General features: G+C 36.0%; 1 pseudogene; it reads left to right on the plus strand.

Moving 5' to 3' along the window:
* The first annotated feature begins 3339 nt into the window (after nt 1-3339).
* Nucleotides 3340-8718, plus strand: LOC17878057 (annotated as a pseudogene).
* The last annotated feature ends 3211 nt before the right edge of the window (nt 8719-11929 follow it).

Below are 11929 nucleotides of genomic sequence, written 5' to 3' on the forward strand. Positions count from 1 at the left end.
GATTAAATCCTAACAATCTAACAACCTAACAATTCATGAATTCCTTTGAAAACCCTAAACCTAACAAGAGATCTACTCAGACATGGTGAATGAAACAAACATCATGAATAAAATAGATATCATAAAAGAAAGTAATAGAAGAAGTAAAGGAGTTCTGAATCTTCTCTGAAGGAGGTTTTGATTCTTCTCTCCTGACTCTCTACAAATCTCTCTCTCTCCAAAAAATAAAGCTTCCGTCTTAACAAAACCCTAAAAACTCAATATATATGTCTTAACCACGAACTGGGCTTAATTGCAAATCTTCTGAACTTCAATTAAGCGAGAAATTCAATTGCCGTCAGATATTGGTGTCGATCGACACCGGAAGTTGTGACGCTCGACACTCACACCAAATATGCTTTCCCGGTACATTCCTTCGACACATCTTCTCCAAATGCTCCCAAATGCTCCAAAAAGCTCCAATCCATGCCAAGTAGTTCCTAATTCTGAAATGACTCAAAAAGACTCGAAAACACTAGAAAAGCTCTATAAATATGACTTATATCATGACCAAAAACCCGTAAAAACCATGATATATCACTTTACCACATACTTCTTCGCTGCCAAAAGCATCTTTGTCACATTAGCCACCCTCTCCACATAGCTTTTGTGCTTCTCATTAAGTATTTCATACAGGAATTATAATCTATTTAGTATTTTTGAATTCACTCTCTCTGATCTCTTTGATCATACCTAAATATGTTTCATTTGTCATTGTAATCTTCTCCTTAAGCAATACTTGTTCCCAGTGGCGGACCCAAGTGAAAAATTTACCCGGGTGAATAAATTTTTTTAGCAGATAAATATTAGAAAAACAAAAAAAAAGGCACTAAATAGGAGTATTGAACTTGGGTTTAGGGGTGTCAATATACTATAGAAAACCAACTTTCCTGCTGGAACTTTCATATTTTACATGCAAAAAAAAAATATTTTAAGATATTACCCGGGTCAATTGACCCCCCTAATTTATACATAGGTCCGTCGCTGCTTGTTCCTCTAAATGCTTAGCTTATCTTCTCTTAAACTCTCCTTCTTTCTCTATAACACTTGTTTGGTTATTTATCCATCAAGCTCTCTATCTCCTCTCTTTTCATCTCTACTTCATTACGTAAAGTCTCTACAGTTTCTTCCAGAATTACAATCGTGGATTCCCTCGACGCAACATCTTTATCAGTCTCTTGCATTATCTTTTCTTTCTCCTCAGTATTGTACTCTTCCAACATCTCTCAGGCTTAGTTGTAATCATCTTTTAGCTTCTTGATTATTGCTTTTCCAAACAAACCGTTGATCTGTTTGTGCTCTCGTGTCAGCGTCTTGTATGCAGCTTCTTGCTCTAACAACGCTTTATGCATATCGTTTATCTAATAGAAAGTATTTATAAGAACTTAAGATGTGTATGATTTAGGGAATGTTTTTTTATGATTTCCAGTATCACACAAAATAAGAAAATTTATATTTTAAAAAGACACGACTTGCCATTATCACAACTAACATTCACAAATTTACCTTTATTTGGCGTAAGAAATATAGTTAATCGAGAGCTAAAGTCAATGAGATTGTATTATGACATATCATTACTATTAAAAGAAAAGCGATAAACGTGTCGCCAAACAGTAACATTTATTTATTTTTTCTAATGAAAATTATAGTATAAAAATCGTAAACCTGTTGTCAAACACTCTGGAAACGGATAAATGCGAGGATCTTCTAATCTTAACCGTTTGATTTTTTTTTGCCAAAAATTATATGTTTTAATCTCAGCCGTTCGTTTGAAAGTGGAAGCTTCTAATCCTCACCGTTTAAATTATAAACTAACCATACAATTGTTTGGGCTTTATTAAATATTTCATTATATATGGCCTTATAAACGCAACACAAACATGGCCCTATATACTCGTGCTCTAATGGATTCGTTTTCCCCTAATCAATGTTTTTCCAATTTGTTAGCTACTGTAATTTTTGCTGCTAAATATTTGCGTTTAATTAATTAGATGAAGGACGGGAAATAATCTTTAATCAAATCTTAGTCGTTATTATTAGATACCAAATTTAAAGGTATCCTCCATATCCTACATATAAATAAATTGTGATTACCCCAAGCGAAAATATTTTCTTATTCCTTAATATTAAACCCTATGAAGTTCTCACTATGAAGAAGAGAAAAGAAGCCGATGAAAATACTTCAATTAATATTTCTAAACAGCCCAAAAACAGGAAGCTGTCTACAAATTTATGTGGAAATGAAAATATAATTCCTAGCCCGCTATGCTCAAACATAACCAATTCCGGAGGCAATGTCAAATCTAATTATCTAAGATTTCTAAATGATATTACTAATCATCAATCTTTAGTTAGCTCTTCTATTTCTAATTCAGGTAACAAATGTGTTTACCATTGTTTAACGATTGAATTATGTTGTTATATTTTGCTAACCTAATAACCCTTCTTTGGTTGTCAATAGGTATTGGTTATAGGACACCGAGTCCTACCTTACTCAAGAACCACCTTCAAAGAAAGGATAATGAAACCAAAACTATTCAAAGAAAAGGATGTGGGAAAGAAAATAAGTTGCCTAGGCTGTTTTGTTCAAGCTCACCCAATTCCGTGATCAGTGTTAAGTCAGTATTCCGAAGAGTTCTTAATGATATTACAAATCGTCAACATTCAGTTATATCTCCTCCTTCCAATACAAGTGTTAAATACAAAGGTATTTCATTAAGTTTTAAAGAAATTTGAATTTATAATCATTTTCTCAAACTCATTTACGTATTTCTATGTCAATTAGGTATTGATCATCGAACACCAACTTCTACATTACCTATTGACCACCAGTATATGAAAGAGAAGGAAAACCTATCTATCTTAACCAATGGTGAATTTATTTTCTGACATTGAGCATATCGAATTCCGAACCATTATCACACAGTGACATTCTTACTGTTTCCTTTTTGAAATCATATATAACTCTTACAAAGTTTTTGTGATCATTTACAGAATCTGGTACAACGACTCACAGGAAATATCAGTCAATTGTAAATCATTTCGCCATGAAACCTCTCCGAGACTAACACATAAAAAAATTAGCCAGTAAAATCCACATCAGCCCAGCTACATTTAATATTAGCCTTTAATTAATTTTCTTACGTATCATTATATTTTTATTTTGTTCAAATTTTTTCTTAGATCAACCAAATATCATCATACAATGGTGCACTTTCAGATATTACTAATCTTAAAAATAGTACTATACATATCGATAAGGAGGTTCCATTATGTCCACCGAGCGCAAATACATTAATGATGGATGTTTCGACAGGTATGTAAATATTAGTGATATTATGTTATTTACACTTATATTATTGTCCTCATAGTACTAGTGAAATTATATCTGACATCTTTATTTGTTGTTCTTAAACACAAAGACACATAATTGTTATTTGCAGATAAATCGGAAGAATATGATGATAAAGTGTTTTATTGTAGTAGTGAAGAAGAAATCATATTATATTCTAATGAAGAAAACTTTGGTGATGAGTAAACGAATTGTTATTTGCAGATAAATCGGAAGAATATGATGATCAAATGTTTTATTGTAGTAGTGAAGAAGAAATCATATTATATTCTGATGAAGAAAACTCTGGTGATGAGTAAACGAACACATTATCTACCTTGCAAGTTTCATTTTATAATGATTCAAACAAACGTCGCAATCATTGTTCTAATTTCGGAGAAAATCCTAAGAGATTTTGTAAAGTGTCAAGTCCATCTATCAAGAACATAACTGATTTGTGGCCAGGTATTTTTAATAAATTATTTGAATCCTGTTATACATCGTATATTTATAATAACGAATGATTATGATTGCAAAAATTGTGTAACTTGACCCATAATTTATATTTACAGGGTATCAAGATGATGGTGATCCAATCTATAGTTGTTCTCATTGTGGCGCAATGTTTTTGTATGGTGAGAGGATTGACAGGAGATACCGATCAAAGAATCTTATTTTTATTGCATGTTGTATGCAAAGGCAAGTCGTATTACCGCCGCAAAAGGAGTTACCAGAAGAGATATGGGATCTCTTTACAAAAAGATGACCAAGAGTCACGTTATTTTCAAGAAAACAGCAGAGGTCACAACATGTTGTTCTCTTTCACATCGTTAGGTGGAAAGGTTGACCGTTCAGTGAATAACGGCCGATGTCCTTCAATGTTTGTTTTACAAGGAGAGAATTATCATCTAATGGGATCTTTGAAGCCTAAAAACCTGGTGCTAAACCAAAATTCCAACAGTTTTACATAGTGGACACTCAAAATGAAATGGAGAATAGATTGAATGTTATGAGGTAATCTAATTAAATCCTCACTATGTTAAATTATTTGACTGACTATTTTCAAAAAACTAAATTAAACCTACTTAATATTTGAAAATGCAGCAATTCAAGTAATGGAGAGAACACTCACCATGTGAAGAAGAAATTCTGCCCAGATCTCGTAAAACGCATAATCAGCTTGCTTGACAAATGCAACCCTCATGTACAAGCTTTTAGAATGGAAAGAGACCGTTTTGATATGGAAAAAGAGGTGTCCAATTTTCATATGCGGATTGTTTCCAATTGAAAGACAGATGGTACATTATACAACATCCCTACTGCCACTGAAGTAGCTACCTTGATACCCTGGGGATTTTGATACAACAATGGATAAGCAAGATATTGTTCTACAAAAAAGGAATGGGAAGTTGAAAAGGATACATGAATGTCATGTAGCATATATAGCTTTGCAGTATCCCTTGCTTTTTCCAAGAGGAGAAGATGACTTGAGAATTGGTCTTTAAAAAAACCTAAAAAGGGTTCATAAGCAAGAAAGCAAAAGGATATGAGTATGCGCCAATGGTTCGCATACATGCTTCAAGAAAGGAAAGATGAGAATCATGATATTCTGAGATGAAGACGGTTACTACAACAGTTTGTGGTCGATGCATATAAAATGATCGAAACAAACAGGCTTAGGTATTTGAAAAAAACCAAAAAAAAACTACGAAGAACAAATAAAGCATATTTGAGGAAAGAATCTGATGCTGGAGATGATGATCTAAGCAATCAGGAAAACTCTGTTATACTTTCCACGTTGTTTATCGGTGGTCAGCGTTATATGCGCCAAGGCTACCTTGATGCAATGGCGACCTATATGAAATTTGGTTTTTCGGATCTTTTTATAACATTCACATGTAATCTAAAATTGTTAGAAATCACAAGATTTGTAAAAGGAAGGAAGTTAAAGCCTGAAGATAGACCTGACGTTATTTGCAAGATTTTCAAGATCAAACTTGAAAATCTGATGGATGACATTACTCAAAGGATGAAATTCGCGAAAACAATATCAGGTAACTATTTTAGCTTCTTAATCAGTTAACTATTTTATATTTGTTAAAACAATGTCTGGATGACATTACTTATGTTAATAGGTAAATTGTCTTTATTTCAGCAATGTATACAGTTGAGTTTAAAAAAAGGGGCCTTCCACATGTTCATATTATTGTCTGGATGGATCCAAAATGTAAGTTTCCAACAGCTGATGAAATTGATAAGATTATTTGTGCTGAAATCCCAGATAAGGAATCAGATCCAGAACTCTACAATGTAGTATCAGAGTGTATGATTCATGGTTCATGTGGAAGTGTAAATCCCTTCTCTCCAAAATTTGTTCATGTACAAAACTTTTCCCTAAGCAGTTTGTCAATACAACAAACATTGACAGAGAAAGTTACCCGGTTTATAGAAGAAGAAACGATGGGCGTTTTATCGAGAAGAATGGTTTCAAATGTGATAACAGATACGTGGTCCTTTACAATCGTCTATTATCGTTGGAATATCATGTTCATATTAACGTCAAGTGGTGCAACCAAACTGGGTCTGTCAAATACTTATTTAACTATGTCCACAAAGGTCCTGATAGAATAAATGTTGTATCTCCTGTTCTCAAAAAGGTGTTAAAGATACTCGGAATAAATCTCCAAATGAAACAACTCCTGCTCAAAGGAACGAAATACAAGATTTCTTTGACTACATGTATATTTTTATCTGCATCTGAAATCATGATTATTCATTATATGTATTGCACTTGAATAGATTACTTTAAAATAAACCTGACAGCAGAAATATTGAGTATTATCTATTCAACCTATTTCAGATATGTATCTGCATGTGAAGGTATGTGGAGGATTTATAAATATAACATCCATTATAGACAAACTGCAGTTGTGCCACTAACTTTCCACGAAGAAGGGAAGCAACCTATCTATTTCCGAGATAATGAATCTGCTCACGATATCCTTGATCGCGACACTCTTGACGAGTCTCCATTTCTTGCTTTATTTGAACTGAATCAGCATAATCCCGAAGCTCAACAACTATAATACGAATAAATACCAAGAAAGCTCATTTGGGATTCAAAAAACAAAATGTTTCACCGAAGGAAGACCAAAGCGTTTGCGATTGGGAGAATCAATTATGTGCCTCCAGTTATAGATCATGCTTATCATTTGAGGATTCTACTTAACTGTGTTAGAGGTCCTAGAAGTTTTGACCATATTAAAACTGTAGATGGAGTCGTATACAAAACATACAGGGAAGCTTGCTATGCTCGTGGGTTGTGGGATGATGAAAATGAATTTATTGAAGGCCTCAAAGAAGCAAATTTCATGTGTTCTCCAAAGTTTGTTCGGAAAATGTTTGTTTTTATGTTACTTGCAGCCGTATTGAGTACGCCCCATATTCTATGGGAAGCTATATGGGAGTTGTTATCTGAAGATATTTTAAGTAGGAAACGAGCAGAATTAAAGGGACCAGATTAGTTAGTAATCCATTCAATTTGATTATTAGAAATTTGTCACTTATATCTTATTTTCGTACTCTGTCAATTTCACAGAACTTATTCTCACAATGAGGAAACAAAAATATACTGTTTGCAAGTAATAAACAAGCATTTGAAAAGGAATGGGACTTCTCTAAAAGCTTTTAAGTCTTTACCACAGCTACCTACAGATGATCTACCAGTGTTGAACCAATTAATAGCAGATGAAAGAAGATTCAGCAATCATGATGGTCGAAAGGAAAAACATGATAACTGGATAAAAATGCTAACAGAAGAGCAGAAGAAGATATATGATGAGATAATAGACACTGTTGTACACGATAGAGGTGGTGTGTGTTTCTTATACGGTTTTGGAGGAACTAGCAAAACATTCCTCTAGAAAGTCTTATCGGCAGCAATAAGTTCAAAAAGAGACATTGTGTTAAATGTAGCATATAGCGGTGTTGCATCACTTCTGTTAGAAGGTGAAAGAACAACTCATTCTAGGTTTGGTATTCCTATACATGTCCATGAAACTTCAATGTGCACCATGTCAAGGTCGTCTAATCTTGGTGAATTAATCCAATTAGCGAAGTTGATCATTTGGGATGAAGCTCCAATGATGAGTAAATACTGTTTTGAAACGTTGGATAGAAGTCCGAAAGATATACTCCAAAGTCCAGAAGATAAACCGTTTGGAGGCAAAGTTATTCTTTTCGGTGGTTATTTCCGACGGATACTTCTTGTCATAGATGGTGCTGGTAGAGAACAGATAGTACACTCATCATTGAATGCATCTTACCTTTGGGAGCATTGTAAAGTTTTGAAGTTGACAAAGAATATGAGGCTGTTTCAAAATATTAGTTCTACTGAGGCCCATGAAATTGAAAAATTCTCTATATGGATACTTGATGTAGGAGAAGGCAGACTAAACAGGCGAAATGATGGAGTTGCTGATATTGATATCTCGGAAGAGTTGCTTATCACAGAAGTAGACAACCCTATTGAATCAATCGTTAGAGAAGTATATATACGAGAATTCATTCGCCACCGAGAAAGATCCTTCATATTTCCAAAGTCGAGTAATATTATGTCCTACGAATGATGAAGTCAACTCAATTAACGACCACATGTTATCAAGAATAGATTGTTAGTAGTATATTTACCTTATATCTTTTAATATATGTTGAAGTTTGACAATTACTTAATTATATATATATATATATATATATATGTATATCGTTTAATAGGTGAAGAGAGGATGTACTTAAGTTCTGACAGTCTCGATCCTTCCGATAAACAAAACAAAGACAATCCTACATATATTCAAGACTATTTAAATTCGGTCAGGATTTCTGGTGTACCAAACCATGCTCTTCGTTTGAAAATAGGTTGCCTAGTAATGTTGTTGCACAACATTGATGCCCATAGAGGTTTGATGAATGGTACAAGACTTTAGATTCTACAAATGGCAGATCATGTTTTTCAAGCACGAATCCTAACTGATACTAGAGTTGGGAAATTAGTTATGTTGCCAAGAATGGTTCTAACACCATTAGATTTAAGATTGCCTTTCAAAATGAGGCGGAGACAATTTCCAATATCTGTTGCCTTTGCAATGACCATCAACAAGAGCCAAGGACAATCACTTTCTAAAGTCGTGATATATTTACCACGGACGGTTTTTTCACATGGCCAACTATATCTTGCAATGTCTCGGTTAAGTTCAAAATCTAGCTTGAAAATTCTGATAACATATGCAAAAGGAAAACCGAAAACAAAAACAAGGAATGTTGTCTTCAAAGAAGTATTTCAGAACCTTTAATGCATCCTTAAGATCTCTCAAGGTAAAACAGTATTTTTGGTTCTTCATATTATTGTAAAAGTTTTGGAATTTTAAAACATTCGTACTCCATTTTATATTTGTTTTAAAAGTATGGCCTCTTTTCTTACTTTTATTATCTTGGTTTTATATATGTGTTATATGGCAAGAAAAAAACACAACTATATAGGTTCAACAAGTAGGTTATGTGTGTTGTTTTGTTGTCCATCCAAATGAAATACTTTTATGCCAAAGATGTAATGAAATAATTTTCAGTCAAAAGTATTAATACTGCATACATTGGAAAATGAAAATGATCTGACCACACAATTAACAAGTGTGTTTCTTTGACTCAATTTTTGAACAAAACAATAGTACTATGCATCTAACTCATTCCAGATTTTGCAAATGAAAAGGGGCGACAAATGTTTTTGTCTGCTGAGAATTTCCATAGAATGTAAAGTTAACTTATATAATATCTAAAAAGACATCTTTCTCTAATTATTTATTCTAGAAATTAAATTACACGACACTAGACCTAATATTATCAAAGATATAAAGGGTCTCTACATAAATCTCAAAATAGAGTTCCGCATCTTCACAACACAATCTGCAATGAACAAGTCATGGCAACCACAAACTACTTCTCTGATCTCACTACCAATGGAACTAATTGGAGTGTGTTTGTTAAAGTTCTATCAATATGGAAGCCTAAACGTGATTCCAATGGAAAGAGGAAGAAGATGATTTTGGTTGATGAGAAGGTCAGATTATTTTATTATACTTACATCTAAATTAGAGAAGTAGATAAGTATATTCATCCTTCTTAATTATATCTGTATCTATCAAGTTTATTTCAGGGTTGTAGGATTGATGCTACAATACCCTTGTAACGCCCGTGTTTGAAATTTCGGGTGGTGTCGATCGACACCAAGATTGGGTGTCAATCGACACTAGTAATTTTTGGTTCGATGGTTTATGTTTTTAAATCGTCGGTTCAATTGAGGCTCGGTTTGGGGGAAAACCTAGGTCGATTCAATACACTTTGAAGCGCCGTTTCTCTCTTTTAACTGCACTTTGTCGCTTTGTGAGTTAGAGAGAGAAGAGAGAGTAGTTTGATCCTTTTTGGTTCCTTTGAGCGGGTTTTTGGAGAGATCAAAGCTTGTTTTTGGTGGTTCAAGGCTAGAGAAAGGTTGATCTGTGGTATTTGGTGTCTGTGGAGATTGTTTTTCCCCTTGCAAGCCCCTGTTCGTTGTTGTTCTTTCTTGTTTAAGAGGTGAGTACATGACCAAGGCTTATCTAATCATGTTTGACAATTGTTTTGGATGTTTGATGATTATTTGATTGATTTTCTTTGCTTGTTTGGCTGCTAATATGATGATTGATGCCTGTGGAACCCTTTGGAGACTCGCTCATATCATAGTGGTGATTTGGAGAGGAGATCTAGCGAGAAGCGTTAGTTGGAGCGACTGCAGAGCAGCGGTGTCGATCGACACCAATGTTTTGTCCCGCGAGGATAGCTACGATTCGCGAATGGAGTGTCGAGCCCAGTGTCGACCGCGAGAATCGACAGCGAGTGTCAATCGACACTAGTGGTGGGTGTCGATCTACACCGATTAGTCAGAAGCGATTTTCTTGTGTGTCTATTATTGACTGTTTGGTTCTTTCCTCGAATGATGATTGAGTATGCTTGTGTGTATAGCCAGTAGTGGGATGATTGCCTCACTAAGTATTTATGAAATACTTATGCATCTCTTTATGTGATGTAGGTAAAGTTAAAGTGTGATCCGTGGAATCATGGCGAGGAGAGGATGATGATCTGGGCGCTTATTGGTGTTTTAGATTATTGTTGGATTTGTTAGGGTGTTAGAATGGAATTTAGAAGCATGTTAGGATGATCATGTTTTGGAATAAAGTTTGGTTGACCTTGATGATTTAATGGGATTGTTTTGATCGGATTTTTGGTTAAGTCTTCCGCTGTTAATGTTGATCGTTTGGTTTTAATAAGATCAGTTGGTTTGAGTTTATCGGGTTAATCTGGTTTGCATGATTTATAAAAAAAACGGTTTTCAATATGGGATCAGAGCATTTACGGTTCTAGGACGAGATTTAATTGGTAAATTGTGATGTGATGTGTGAATTGCATTGATGATGAATGGTGATGTGGATTGCATGCTTATTGATTTGTGTGTTTAATCAATTGTGTGAGCATGGAGACCTAGATCATCCTCTCGAGCCTTCAATGACATTCCATGGTAAGTTGTGTGGTTTGGTGTTTTGGTTAAGTGTTCTTAGCTTTCTGTTGTTATTGCAAATGGTTAGATGTGGAGCTATCGGTCGTGGTCGTGGTCATGGTCGTGGGCGTTGTCGCAGTAAGTGGCTAGTGTTGCCCTGGGTAGCGATTCGAGTGTGGACCGGAGTGCTACGGCCAATTTTGTCAGCGAATCCCAGTCGCATCAGGAGGGATACTTGGGTGGTGCTAGTGTGAGTGCCGTGGGAGCCGGTTCGTTCGGGAACGGTACTAGTGTGGTTGGAAACCCGGTTGGGGGTATTCCAGCAGGTGGAGCCCATGTTAGAATGATCGACTTGCGGATCTGCTGACCCAGCTCTTTGAGCGGTTACCGTGTGCGGTAACGCCGGTGCAGGCTACTGTTGGGCCTGAGGTGCAAGCTCCAGTCGGACCTGGTGTGCAGCCCATTGTCGGGGTTGTACAGCCAGAGGGGGTAGGTGCGGTGGTCGAGCAGCCGTACTACTTGCGGATGTTGGAGCAGCTGCAGTGGTTCAGGATGTCTTTGTTCGCCGGAGGTTCCGATCCGGCTGTAGCGGATGAGTGTCAAGTGTGATTAGAGCGGTATTTCCAGTCGACGAGGTGCCCAGAGGCGTATCGGGTGAACCTGGCGGCCCACTACTTGGCAGGTGATGCACATTTGTGCTGGCCAAGAGGGAGCAGAGAGTAAATGTTTGGAGGGATTTCTTGGCAGAGTTTAATGCTAAGTATTTCCCGGCGGAGGCACTAGACCGAATGGAGTCGCATTTCTTGGCGTTGATTCAGGGAGAGCGGTCAGTGCGGGAGTACAACTTGGAGTTTAGCCTAATCTTGGTGTATTCGGGTCGTGCAGGAGACCCTGAGCAGATGCAGGTTCGTCGGTTCATGAAGGGTCTCAACCACGACATGAGGGTGCGGTGCAAGGTGCAACCTATGCATCGTGTGTGG

Source organism: Capsella rubella, unplaced genomic scaffold, assembly GCF_000375325.1.
Source record: "Capsella rubella cultivar Monte Gargano unplaced genomic scaffold, Caprub1_0 scaffold_7, whole genome shotgun sequence".
NCBI classification, from domain to species: Eukaryota; Viridiplantae; Streptophyta; class Magnoliopsida; order Brassicales; family Brassicaceae; genus Capsella; species Capsella rubella.